This window comes from Scyliorhinus canicula, chromosome 6, assembly GCF_902713615.1.
Source record: "Scyliorhinus canicula chromosome 6, sScyCan1.1, whole genome shotgun sequence".
Lineage (NCBI taxonomy): Eukaryota > Metazoa > Chordata > Chondrichthyes > Carcharhiniformes > Scyliorhinidae > Scyliorhinus > Scyliorhinus canicula.
In genome coordinates, this window is record NC_052151.1 from 194,273,182 (window position 1) to 194,287,026 (window position 13,845).

The 13,845-nt window shown below is 47.2% G+C and overlaps 1 protein-coding gene across 14 annotated transcripts in view; it reads left to right on the plus strand.

The window, feature by feature from the left end:
• eys (eyes shut homolog) overlaps positions 1–13,845 on the plus strand; it is a 3,376,609-nt gene that overhangs the window by 406,655 nt on the left and 2,956,109 nt on the right. The gene's annotated exons all lie outside the window — the stretch shown is intronic.

Genomic DNA, 13,845 nt, shown 5'->3' on the forward strand with positions numbered 1-13,845 from the left:
GACCATTTGAATGCCCTTAATGTTGGCGAGTCCACTACTGTTGCAGGTAGGGCATTCCACGCCCTTATTACTCTCTGAGTAAAGAACCTTCCTCTGATATCTGTCCTATATCTATCTCCCCTCAATTTAAAGCTATGTCCCCTCGTGCTAGACATCACCATCCGAGGAAAAAGGCTCTCGCTGTCCACCCTATCTAATTCTCTGATCATCTTGTATGCCTCAATTAAGTCACCTCTTAACCTTCTTCTCTCTAACGAAAACAGCCTCAAGTCCTTCAGCCTTTCCTCATAAGATAGTCCCTCCATACCAGGCAACATCCTGGTAAATCTCCTCTGCACCCTTTCCAATGCTCCCACATCCTTCCTATAATGTGGCAACCAGAACTGCACGCAATACTCCAAATACGGCCGCACCAGAGTTTTGTACAACTGCAACATGACCTCATGGCTCCGAAACTTAACACACCGTACGCCTTCTTAACAACCCTCTCAACCTGGGTGGCAACTTTCCGGGATCTATGGACATGGACACCGAGATCTCTCTGCTCGTCCACACTACCAAGAATCTTACCATTAGCCTAATACTCTGTCTTCCTGTTATTCCTTCCAAAATGAATCACCTCACACTTTTCTGCATTAAACTCCATTTGCCACCTATCAGCCCAGCTCTGCAGCTTATCTATGTCCCTCTGTAACTTGTAACATCCTTCTGCACTGTCCACAACTCCACCGACTTTACTGTCATCTTCAAATTTACTCACCCATCCTTCTACGCCCTCCTCCAGGTCATTTATAAAAATTACAAACTAGTAACTGGACACCAGTCAGAACATTTCCCATCAACCACAACTCTTTGTCTTCTTCCAGCTAGCCAGTTTCTGATCCAAACTATAAATCACCCTGAATCCCATGCCTCCGTATTTTTTGCAATAGCCTACCGTGGGGAACCTTATCAAACGCTTTACTGAAATCCATATACACCACATCAACTGCTTTACCCTCATCCACCTGTTTGGTCACCTTCTCGAAGAACTCAATGAGGTTTGTGAGGCACGACCTACCCTTCACAAAACCATGTTGACTATCTCTAATCAAATTATTCCTTTCTAGATGATTATACATCCTATCTCTTTTAAACCGTTCCAAGACTTTGCCCTCAACAGAAGTAAAGCTCACTGGTCTATAGTTACCGGGTTGTCTCTACTCCCCTTCTTGAACAAGGGGACAACATTTGCTATCCTCCAGTCTTCTGGCACTATTCCTGAAGACAAAGATGACTTAAAGGGGTGAAGGTGGTTGTGGGTCTGGCGGGGGTGCATGATGTGTTTCGGAAATTATATAGTAGACTATACAAAATGAACCCCAGCCCAGCCTGGGAGGAGGGTATGTAGTGATTTTTTTGGGGGGGGCTGGAGCTCCCGAGGATAGATGAGGAGTTGGTGGAAGGCTTGGGAGGCCCAATTGGGCTTGGGGAGATTATAGATGGATTGGGGGGCGATGCAATCGGGTAAGGCTCCGGAACCTGATGGATACCCGGTCGATTTCGACAAAAAGTTTTCTGGGCTGTTGGCCGCTCCTGGTAAAGGCTTTTAATGAGTCCAAGGAGCTGGGAGTGCTCCTCCCAACGTTATCGCAAGCATTGATTTCCCTTATTCTGAAGTGGGACAAGGATCCAGAGAACTGTGAATCGTATAGGCCGATCTCTCTTTCAAATGTGGATGCAAAATTGTTGGCAAAAATCTTGGCCACGCGCATAGTGTCCCAGAGGTGATGGGGGAGGATCAGGTGGGGTTTGTGAAGGGACGTCACCTGACGTCCAACATTAGACGGCTCTAATGATGCCAGCGGAGGGGCGCGAGGTTGAGGTGGTGGTAGCCATGGATGCAGAAAAGGCCTTTGATCGGGTAGAGTGGAAGTACGTTTGGGATGTCCTGGGAAGGTTTGGGTTCGGGCAGGGATTCATTGACTTGTTCCTGCTGTTGTAACAGGCACCGGTGGCGAATGTAAGGACCAACTGGATCCGGTCAGAATATTTTAGTTTGTGTAGGGGGACGAGACAGGGGTCCACTCTCCCCACTACTGTTTGTCCTGGCCATAGAGTCCTTGGCAGTGGCGCTTAGGCCATCGAACATCTGGCGGGGGATAGTGAGGGAAGGGTGGAGCACAGGTTTTCATTCTACGTGGACGACTTGCATAACTGAGCCGTTGGGGGGGATGGCTGGGATCATGGAGATATTGGAGGAATTTGGTCGGTTCTCAGTCTACAAATTAAACATGGGTAAGAGTAAGGTGTTCGCAATCCAGGCAATGGGGAAAGGGGAGGAGACCTGAGGGAGTTACCGTTTGAAGTGGTGGGAAGGAGTTTTAGGTACCTGGGGATTCGGGTGGCAAGGGTCAGCTCCATAAGTTAAATTTGGGCAGGGTGATTGAGCAAATGAAAGGGGACTTTCGCAAGTGGGACATGCTCCTGCTGTCATTGATGGGTAGGGTACAGACTGTGAAGATGGCAGTACTCCCGTGATTGCTATTTGTGTTTCAACGTTTTTCAATTTTTATCTATGAAGGCATTTTTCAGGAAGATGAACGTGGTGATCTCTGGTTTTGTATGGGCTGGTAAGGCCCCGAGGGTGAAGAAGGTCCTTCTGGAACCGTGGGGTGGGGAGCTTGGCCTTTCTGAATTTGATTAATTATTACTGGGCGGCGAATATATCTATGATTAGGAAGTGGGTAGTGGGGGTGGGGTCGGTGTGGGAGCGAGTGGAGGCGGCATCCTGTAAGGGTACGAGTTTGGAGGCTTTGTTAACAGCATCTCTGCCGTTCTCGCCGGCTCGGTGCTCCACAAGCCCAGTGGTGGAGGCAGCCCTGAGGGTGTGGGGGCAATGGAGGCAGCACATGAGACTGGAGGGGTGTCGGTGTGGTCATCGATCTGTGATAACCACCGTTTTGTTCTGGGAGGGCTGGACAGAGGCTTTAGGAGGTGGCAGAGGGCAGGGATTGAGAGATTTGGTGATCTCTTTATTGAAGACGGTTTTCTGTGCCTGAAGAGATTAGAGAAGGAATTTAAGTTACTGAGTATGGACGGGTTTCGGTACCTACAGGTACGAGACTTTCCCCGGAGGCAGGTTCCAAGCTTCCCTCCCTTCCCTCGAAGGGGATTTCAGGACAAGGTGATGTCAAAACAGGGGTTGGGGAGGGAAGGGTCTCGGAAATATATAAGGAATTGATGAAGTGGGAATGAGTCCCAATCGGGGAGGTGAAGAGGAAGTGGGAGGGGAGTTTGAAGTCTATGGGAAAAGGATTATGAGAAAAGGCCTTGGAGAGTCAATTCATCCTCATCGTGTGCCAGGTTTGGCCTGATCCAGTTCAAGGTGGTCCATAGGGCTCATATGGCTGTGGCCCGGATGAGTAGGTTTTTTTGAGGAGGTGGAGCACAGATGTGCGGGGGAAGCCCGGCAAATCATGTATACGTGTTTTGGGCGTGTCCGCTGAGGGGATTATGGCAGGGATTTGGAGACGTCATGGAAGGGAGGGTTACTCCGAGTCCAGAGATGGCAATATTTGGAGTGTTGGCAGATCCGGGGGTCCAGGAGGGGAGAAAGGCTGTTTTGGCCTTTGCCTCCCTGGTGGCCCGGAGATGGATTTTACTGGGATGGAGGGACTCTGAGCCTCAAGTCAGGGGTGTGGGTCAACAACATGGCAGGGTTTCTCAGGCTGGAGAAGATTACATTTGCCTTAAGAGGTTCAATTCAGGGGTTCGCTCGGAGGTGGCAGCCGTTCATCGACTTCTTTAAGGACAACTGACCGTCAGCAGAAGGGCGTGGGGGGGGGGGGGGGGGGGGGGGGGGGTGAGGGGAGGCATGGCATTGTAGAATAAGGATAGGGAATCTAATATATGGCAGTCAGGAGGTAGGGCGGTGGGAGAGTTGGGTATACTGTTGTGATATCGCTGCGTGTGTCGGACCGCTCTGTTTAGACTGTTTAAATGTTAAAATTATAAATGCTTCAATAAAAATGTTTTCTTAAAAAAAAAAGGAATGTCACTCCACATTATGAATTTGTTGAGCAACAATTCTTTTACAATATTTAATTGCACATGGGCAACACAGTGGTTAGCACTGCTGCCTCACAGTGCCACGGACCTGGGTTCAATTGCGTCCTCGGCTGACTGAAGTTCGCACTTTCTCCCCGTGTCTGCGTGGGTTTCCTCCGGGTGCTCTGGTTTTCTCCCACAGTCCAAAGATGTGCAGGTTAGGCTAGAATCGCCCCTTAATGCCTCAAGAGGTTGGGTGGGGTTATGTTGCTCGTTCTGGGTGAGTGTGCTTTACACTCAATTTGGCTCTGTTTTGTTCCTTAGCTGTGGAGTCGCCAGGTATCGATAAGATACCGCCACAAGTTTCAAGTTCAAATCAATAACTCCACACACCAGATAGTAAGTTCAAACAAGACATGTTTATTATAATACAGTAATCTACTAATCATGCATATAAAACTATAAGACTAGGCTAATCCTACCACTAATAGGCCAAATATTTATCTGGATAAGGGGACTGCCTGATCAGGGAACAATGGCCTCTAGCTTTGTCCTGGGTCCGCAGGCTTCCAGTAGTTCTGGACTAAAGGGGGTCAGGAGTGTCTACTCTCGTAGCGTGCGTTGTATAACACTTGCGTGATGGCAGCTGCTGTCCAGGCCTTTCCTTCTCAAGGTTCTTCTGCTGTAACGGTGTTCTGCTGGGAGGGCTGGCTGGTCAAGGAGAGGCTGGCAGAGAGAGCGAGCTGGGGTCGGGGTCTCTGTCTTATACCTCTCCCAGGGTCTCGCGCCCACCTGGGCGGACCCTCTATACCCTCTCAATCGATTGGGTCTCTTCCCAATCGATTGATTTGAATGCCCCAATAACGGGGCGGTTCTTGGGACTTATTGTTTTGGATCTCTTGGCGCCGAGAAGTCTGGCCTTCCATTCAATGTATCGATTTGAGTTAACTTGTTTCCATTGTACCTGGGAATCGCCCGGTATCGCATCATTAGTATGCTAACTTGTTTTCTTTCACAGTGCTGTCTTGTTTCTGCAGCAGTCAGAAGTGGTTTCTGCTGCAGTCAGAATACACGAGCGCTTTTGCAAGCTGCTTGCTTTTGCAACATGTCCATTTTCCCTGCATTCCTTGTAATCTTCCATTTTGTGTTGGGCAGTGGCCAGCCCAGGTGGCTACAGTTACTGGGTTAGGGGCATGGGTTGGAGGTGTGGGCTTGGGTAGGGTGCTCTTTCAAAGGGCCAGTGCAGACTCGATGGGCCAAATGGCCTCCTTCTGCACTAAATTCCATGACTGCTTGCATACTCGTTCAGAGTCTCTGCAAGTTTATCTGGTGTTTTGGAATAAAGTAGCTGGCATCTCCCCAACTCCACATATTCCCAACAGCATGTGACGTAAGAAAAAACATCTTTTTTAAAACATGCTCTTCAGTGGAAGAAGCAAGAAAAATAGCTAAGGAAAAAGGTGATTTCTGATCGAAGAAGCAGAAAATGCTGGAAACATTCAGTAGGTCAGTGGCAATCGGTGGAGACCTGCTACGTCACTGGTATGTGTTTATCTTTGTGTTTGGCAAATTGGATCGTAACATCAACAGTGTTTAGGTGAAAACACTGAGCTTCAATGCAACCATGATGAGCAATAAAAAATGGCCGTGCGCAATAGGGGAACAAGTCCCCAGACACAGGAGAGCGCTAACATAGATGTAGATTATCAAACCCTGGGGACTTCAATCCCATCAATTTCCTCAACACCATTTCCCTCCTGAGACTGATTTCCCAGTTCGTCCCTTTTACTAAATCCTGCTTCCCCCAACATTTCTGGTATGCTATCCAGAAATGTGGCAGAACACATACATGAAATACAGTTTCAGAAAGTGAAGAAAAATTGATTTTGAATTTTAGAAATGATGCGAGACCGCAAGAACAAAGAATGGTTTAAATCTGCAAAAAAAGCTGTTGAAATGGACAAAGGAAAACAGACAGAAGCTGAGCAGACTTGCTCAGGAAGACGCACGGAAAGCTTCAAATCGACAGAAAGCTACTAAAAATAGGACAAAGGAAAATCACTGGGCTGCATGAAAAGGACAAAGGAACTGCAAAGGCTGCAAGTAAATACTGAGAGAGTACAAATGGCAACAGTAAATGTTCTACTCACATCTCCAGTAACATTGGGTGGTGATATGTGGAAAAACTGGCAGTCTTTCCGCTTACAATGGCAAAACTATGACGTTGCAATCGACTTACTAACTAGCTTGAAATGGTCAAAGTAGACATACTTCTAACACCGCTGGAAACTGACTACTACCTACAAAGTATGTGCCACCCTAAGTTTAACTAATGAGCAAAGACAACAAGACGGCAGAGATTCTGAATGCCTTGAAAACACATTTTGAACCCTCAGTGAATGTTACATATGGATGTTATGTATTCAGCACTGAGTTCAGAGTGAGGTCGAGACTGTTGAGCAATACGTGACTGCTGTCATGTAACCACCACATTCATGTGAATTCAGACAGCTAATAGGTTAAATATAGGTAAGTCATAGGTGTACGAGATCCCTCTGAGAGCAAGTCTACTGAAAGATGAAAAACTGATGCAAAAAAAAGTAATAAAACGTGTGCCAAAAGACAGAAGCTGTAGAATGTCAGCTAGATCATATGCATGGCAGAACAGACCAGCGATGCATTATACTTAGAAGCAGTCCAGGAAAAATCGCAGACAAAGAAAAGAATGCAAACCCTGTGGAGGATAGCATGCACAGGAAAAAAAGGATTGCCCAGAATGGGACAAGCAGCGTTTTAAAACCAAGAAGCAGAATAATTTTGCTTAATGTAAACTTGGGACATGTGTAGAGAAATGAAGTAGGATTCTTTGTTTGGGAGATTGTCCTCCCACTGGAGTAGAATCATTCCTGGTCTGCACTGGTGCTAGGAGCAGTTCCCGTGAGCGATTCCATCTTCCTTGCCATGCAAATTTATGCATGGTGTGGAGCTTCCAGGATTCTGTTCTGAATCCCTCTATTATGCTGCCACTTTGAGCGGGCAGCCCGATTGACGTGGTTTGGCAGCTGACTCCCTTCCCCACCATAATGCAAATCCTGCCCCCAACTTTACTGCTGAAAAGTAGGGCACCCTCCCCACCACCACTGGAATTGCTGGGTCTCTTTCCCCCCCCCCCCCCCCCCCCCCACTTCAGTAGGCACTCGTGCGTGACTGACACCACTCCACTGACCCCCTATGAGAAACCCCGCCATCAGGCCCCCATATTAGACACTACATATTAGAGAATCTCCTCCCCCCCCCCTCCCCTACCTGGAAGCTTGCACTCCAGGGAGCAACAGTGAAAAATAATCGCTTTTTTACTTACCTGCCCCTGATACCTGCTGCCTCAGACAGAAATGTATAAAGCAGCAGCTGTTACCTTGTAGAAAGCCAAACCACATCACCAGACGTTGATCTGAGGGGCACGGGGCATGTAGCTCGCTGCCATTGCCGCTTGGGGACCAAAGCATCAGAATGGGATTGGTGTTTTTGTGCCTGGCGGAGAATCTACCCCAGGGTCTCCTTGATCATAAATGGTGGAAGTGAATGACCAAATATACCGGTGCAACAGCAGGCATCTACCATCATCTAGTGAAGCTGTTGCTTCACTGCAGTCAGCCAGCCAGGAAGAAGGATACATATGAGCTGTAATGATTACAGAAGAACCAAGAATACCAGAGATCTTTATTGCTCCTCGCAACTGCAGTGGAATAACAACAATCAACCAAGGCAAAAAGGATATGAAATAACACTCTTGGGCCAAAGAACATCACCCAGACGAACAGCCCACATGATTTAAAGACTAACTGGCCCCAATTTTCCAGCCAGCCCACCCTGCGATCTCTGTGTAGCTGCTGCCAAGCCATTGAAATATCCATTCACATCGGTGGGATTGGAAAATCCCACAGCATGAAGAGCTGGAAAATTCCAGCCCATATGTGTAATGACTGAAGAATATAACAAACAATGGTTAATGCATGGGAAAAGTGTGCATATTGTGGATAAATTGGCTAATTGACAGTCACACCGGATTGCGGATGCAAATCTGTATTTTGTTCAATACGTAAAGGGGGGATGTTTTAAGTTTTGAAATGTGACCAGCCTGGCTATCACATCTGGCTTCCCACTGCCATGTGACTATGCCGTGAGGCTGCCTGTGGAGGGAGACCTCTTCGGTTCCGTTCAATAAAGCACCTCACTGAGGCAAGGCACTAATGAAGCTCTGCTGCCCTTAAACCTGAAACACCTTCCAAGATTTTATGATCCTTCTTCTGATCTCCGTTGTCCCTGAATGCCTGTAAGTCTCACATTTTTTTTTTAACCCATAGCTTGACCATCTCTACAAATTGTGCGAAATTGGTTATCATTTGGCATTGCGGTGAATGCGCAATCGTTCACATGCCAAGCCATTTGGCCCCACTGGTGTCTAATCATGCTATGCTCCACACAAACTACCTCCCACCTCTCTTCATCCACAGCTATCAGGATAGCTCTTCATTTCTCTTTCCCACAATATTGGTTATTTTGTACTCCAGTATCTCGGGTAGCTGGAGCACTTGGCAGGGAGCAAGGGAAACCATCTCAAACCTTTGGGTTCTCGTTTATTTGCTGCCGCATGTTTTATATTTCTTAATTTTATTTTAACAAATGCTAGACACAATAAAATGATTCCAGAAGCTCCAAAGGAGTACTATTGTAAAAATAAAATTGTGACATCGAGCCACATATAGCTATATTGGGGTGTGTCTGAAAGCTTGGGCAAAGAAGTGTGTTGAAAGGAATATCTTAAAGAAAGAGTGGGAAATACAGAGCAGGCGAGGTTAAAGCGGGAAATTCCAGAAGTAAGGGCCTAGGCAGCTGAAAGCACAGTTGCCAATCGTTGATTGATGAAAGCAGATGGTGAAAATATTGAAGACAAAAGTAAATTACTGCGGAAACAAAAAAAAAAGAAAATCCTGGATAATCTCAGCAGGTCTAACGGCATATGTGGAGAGAAAAGGGAGCTAATGTTTTACGCTTTGACAAAGAGTCATCCAGACTCAACGTTAGCACCCATCTCTTTCCACAGATGCTGTCAGATCTGCTGAGATTGGTGAAAATAATGATGGTAAATTTTCATCCTGGAGCCCAGTCACCAGCGGAGATCCACAGGGATCAGTGCTGGGCCCTCTGCTATTTGTGATTTTTATCAATGACTTGGAAGATGGAGTTTAAGGTTGGGTTAGTAAATTTGCTGATGACACCAAGATTGGTGGAGTAGTGGATAATGTGGAGGGTTGTTGTAGGCTGCAAAGAGCCAATGGTAGGATGCAGAGCTGGGCTGAAAAGTGGCAGATGGTGTTTAACCCTGATAAGTGTGAGGTGATTCATTTTGGTAGGACAAATTTGAATGCGGATTACAGGGTGGATGTAGCTGTTACAAGGGGACATAACCATAAGGTTCATGGAGGAAGATGGAGGCGGGATGTCAGAGGTAGGTTCTTTACTCCGAGTGATTTTGGGGGGGGGGGGTGGAATTCACTCCCAGCTATGGTAGTGGAGTCGGACACTTTAGGAACTTTCAAGCGGTTATTGGATAGGCATATGGAGTGCACTATAATGATTGGGAGTAGGTTGATTTTATCTTAGTTTCAGACTAGTTGGGCACAACATCGTGGGCCGAAGGGCCTGTACGGTGCTGTACAGTTCTATGTTCTTAATACTTCAGTACCTGAGTTATCTTAATCACTGTCGTGATTAAGGGGGCCTCACGGTAGCATGGTGGTTAGCATCAATGCTTCACGGCTCCAGGGTCCCAGGTTCGATTCCCGGCTGGGTCACTGTCTGTGTGGAGTCTGCACGTCCTCCCCGTGTGTGCGTGGGTTTCCTCCGGGTGCTCCGGTTTCCTCCCACAGTCCAAAGATGTGCGGGTTAGGTGGATTGGCCATGCTAAATTGCCCGTAGTGTAAGGTTAATGGGGAGATTGTTGGGTTATGGGTATACGGGTTACGTGGGTTTAAGTAGGGTGATCATTGTTCGGCACAACATCGAGGGCCGAAGGGCCTGTTCTGTGCTGTACTGTTCTATGTTCTATGTCGTCATTGGTATATTATTTATTTATTGCTCTCATTCCTGTTCTAAAATCTTTCCCCGCCTCGCCCAACTCTTTCACTGCAATCTCCTCTAATCACAAAACCCTGAATTTTAATTATTCCAGCATTGGTGATTGTGCCTTCAGCTTCCCCAGCCCCAGTTTGTTTTGCCCCTCTCTCTTCCTCTAACTCCCTCTTGCTCTCACTCTCTCTTGCTCTTATGCAGTGGATAATGTACTTTAATGCATCTGAAGATTTCTCCACTTTCACCACATTGTTGAATTTAATCGATTAACTTTTCAAAACCAAAAACCTTTCGGTAATCGATATTAAAAACCTGTACAACTTGTCATATGACATTTCATTATGCTATGTAAATCTCTCATGCAGTTCCAGACTCCAATACAGGGTTCCACTCTGATTCATCACACCTGTTAGCTGATGTGAACCACACTTCCTTCCAAAGTAGGCCTGACTCCATGAAAATTGCAGGGTGTCATAAATAGATTCAGGAATGTTGGGGCGGCTGGATCTATGCTTGTAACCTGTATCTGTTAATTCTGGTTCCCTGAATAAACAACATGAAAAGAACAGATTGACCGGGCATTATCATATAATTGTTTGTGGGAGCTTGCTGTGCACAATTTGGCCACCATACATTCTCTGTAACTACAGTGACTTGATTGGCTGTAAGGTGTATTGAGACATCCAGTGGTCGCGAAAAGCACCAGGCAAACATACATCTTCCTTTCTTTTGTCCAGCTTTCTTTTCAATGTATCCTTCTGAACAAGCTTGAATCATGCATGGTCTGTTCCATTTGTTTTGTGAAGTAAATGTTAGCGAGCCTCACCTTGGAAAGTTTGGGAAAGCCCTCTGAGGACGGAACATTGCATTGATCATTCAGGGCCCCATTCATTCAGGCCATCCAGTGCAAACAGGGCTTTCAAACTGCTTGCTGAATCATAGAATTTACAGTGCAGAAGATGACCATTCGTCCCATCGAGTCTGCACCGGCCCTTGGAAAGAGCACCCTACCCAAGCCCACACGTCCACCATATCACCACACCTCCACCTTATCCCAGTAACCCCACCCCACCTCTTTGGACACTAAGGCCAATTTATCGTGGCCAATCCACCTAACCCGCACATCTTTGGACTGTGGAGAAAACCGGAGCCTCCGGAGTAAACCCACGCAGACACTGGGAGAACGTGCAGACTCCGCACAGACAGTCACCCAAACTGGGAATCGAACCTGGGACTCTGGAACTGTGAAGCAACAATACTAATCATTGTGCTACTGTGCTGGGTCAAGGTTTCTTTGCGAGCATTTGGGACAATGTTTTCCTGTTCCCTACCCTCTTTCAGAAGAGAGAAATCAGCCCACTGTTAAAAGTTGCAATGAAAATGTTATCGCTATTCAGTGATGAGTGGTTCCGAACCAGACTGGGAGCTCCCACTGAATATGTAGCTGAAACGATCTCCGAAGTGACAGCAAGATTAATCAATTCCGAGTGCATGGCTATTGTTTGTGGGACTCCCTGCCTGAGGACTGGCTGCAAGCAATTTCTCCACTAACGTTGCAGAAAATCAAAGTTCCAGTGATGGTATCAGGAGCACCCTGAATATACCAATGACCGATTAAATCCTCACCAATGTTTCTTTTATTAGTGAAAACGTGTTGCCTCATCCTCATTGCCAAGATTTGAAAAAAGATAATTTCACCGTAAGTCTCTGACAATATTTCACGTCAACAGATGTGTTAATCTTGGCAATGTGCTAGCGATTTTAAGACATTATACTGGACTGATTTTGCTGCAAGTACCTTAAGTCAGCTCAAGTCCTGTTCAGCCATCATCCCTCATGCTGACTAACCTACATTGCCTCCGTTCGTGATTTAAAAATTCTTTGCCGGAATTCTCCAGCCTTTGGGAATCCTTTCTCCTTCCTGCAGTGCACCACCAGGTTTGCCCAGCTTCATGGGGAAATCTAATTGACAAGCGCCGGGATGAGAAAATGCCACCGCCAGCGAACGGCACTCCGCGGCTGAGAGGGTTGGAGAATCCCGCCCCTTCTCTTTGCTTTCAAATCCCTCCATAGCCTCGCCCCATGTATGCCTTCAATCTCCTCCAGACCGATAACCCTTTGCGTCTCTGCACTCTAATTCTGGCCCATTGAGCATTCTGGATTTTTGTTATTCCACCTTTGATGACTGACTTCAGCGTCCTAATCCCTAAAATGAGGAATTACCTCCCTAAACCCCTCTGTGTCACCCCCTTGCTTTCGCCCTTTTAACATCTCCTTAAAATCCCACTCTCTGACCAAGATTTTGGACCTAATACCTCGCGTGACTCAGCACCATACTGTATTTTATTTAAAATGCACCTGTAAAGCGCCTTGGAATGCTTTATACATTAAAATGTTCTATATAGATATGAAATGAAAATGTCGCCACAGTCCCAAAGGCCACTCTCCCCTTTGAGATCGGACTGGTGGTGATTTAACCTGAGGATCACTACACCTCAGGTGAGGGGCAAGGTTGAGAAGGTGGGGGGGCTTCATGGATAACCTCAGCCGGTACGGGAATTGAACCCACGCTGTTGGCATTGCTCCGCATCTTGGGCAAGCCGTCTAGTCAACTGAGCTAACCGACTATAAGCTGTTGTTGTGACTGCCCCATACAAAACTACATCTGAATTGAACTAAAATTCAATAAAGTGTAAACACAGTGGACAGTGCAGTTAATACTCCTTACCGCAAGAATTCACACTGATCGGCACCGAGCATAAATCAATGTTGCACTGACCTCACTTGAACTGAATGAGAATTCAATGATTGTAGTAGAATCAATGAAGATTCATATCAGAGCAGACACGTTGTTGCATGATACCAACTCCAAGGCTGGTGCAGTGCAGTAACTCTGACCTCTTCATTGCCACAGTTGAATCAAGATCCACCTGCTCATGCAATTTGTACTTTAGGTGTTCATGTGGTCTGGTAGCAGACAGATACAGGACGTGATTTAACCAGCGGCTGTAGTGCCGATAAACTCACCACTATTCAACGGTAATTTGCCATTTTTGTTTTGGCCTCGGGGAGTTTCTCTCTGCCAAGGCCACACTTTGAGTCAGTTCCTGCTGCCAAACCTGACGGGGAAAGGTTCCGAGCAGATCATGGTTGCTATTTTATCTGGCAGTCCTGATCTTCTCTTTCCCCCCCCCCCCCCCCCCCCCCCCCCCACCCCCGCTTTTGACGACCTTTCACTCCACGACCTTGGGGCAGCGCCGAGGAACACCACCTCACCCCCCCTCTACCTGGTATGGCCTCCCCCAGTCCTGATCCCTGACAACTTGACAGTGCCAACAAGCCGCACTGACACCCTGGCAGTGCACACCTCAGCCTGGCAGTGCCACCCTGGAATGTGGTAATGTCAGGATGGCACTGCCCAGGGTGCCTCAGTGGCACTGCCAGGTTGGCAGTGCCTGGGTGCCAGAGGGAATGGCACCCTGCCCTCTTCGCAACCACCCAGTGGTCTCAAGGCCTGGGAGACCCCCCACACCTGTCGCCGCCGCCAGCTGCCATTACGACTGGTCTGCGTTTGTGGCGACCAGTCTTAAAAGGCGATCTGGCAAATTCTTCCAGGTGAAACCGTTGGGTCCTGTGTGCCGGGAGAATCTCGCGAATGTAAATTTAAATGGGTCCAATGGCTTA